The sequence below is a fragment of the Nanorana parkeri genome, unplaced genomic scaffold (genome assembly GCF_000935625.1).
Source record: "Nanorana parkeri isolate BGI_ZX_2015 unplaced genomic scaffold, ASM93562v1 scaffold685, whole genome shotgun sequence".
NCBI classification, from domain to species: domain Eukaryota; kingdom Metazoa; phylum Chordata; class Amphibia; order Anura; family Dicroglossidae; genus Nanorana; species Nanorana parkeri.
Window position 1 is genome coordinate 825,084 of NW_017306953.1, and position 286 is coordinate 825,369.

General features: G+C 49.0%; 1 protein-coding gene across 1 annotated transcript in view; it reads left to right on the plus strand.

The window, feature by feature from the left end:
* SYNE3 (spectrin repeat containing nuclear envelope family member 3) overlaps positions 1–286 on the plus strand; it is a 48,799-nt gene that overhangs the window by 45,529 nt on the left and 2,984 nt on the right. The window lies entirely within an intron of this gene.

Below are 286 nucleotides of genomic sequence, written 5' to 3' on the forward strand. Positions count from 1 at the left end.
TGTGGGGGGGGGGGGGGCAAGCCTTCTCTTGCTATATATTTATTATTATTAAAAGAGAATATACAATGTTCTTGTATTTGTATATCAACACACTTATAATATAACATAAAATATCAACACCAAGGGGGTCTCTACACTTGTGGTGTGGGGGGTGGTGGATTTGGGGTGCTGGTAGTGCATGGTCGGGTGGGCTGTAAACGGGATTGCTGAGGGTGAACCTGTGGGAGGTGCTGGTGGTGCACACATTACCAGGGGGGCTGGGTGGTGGTTGTGGCAGGTGATGCCC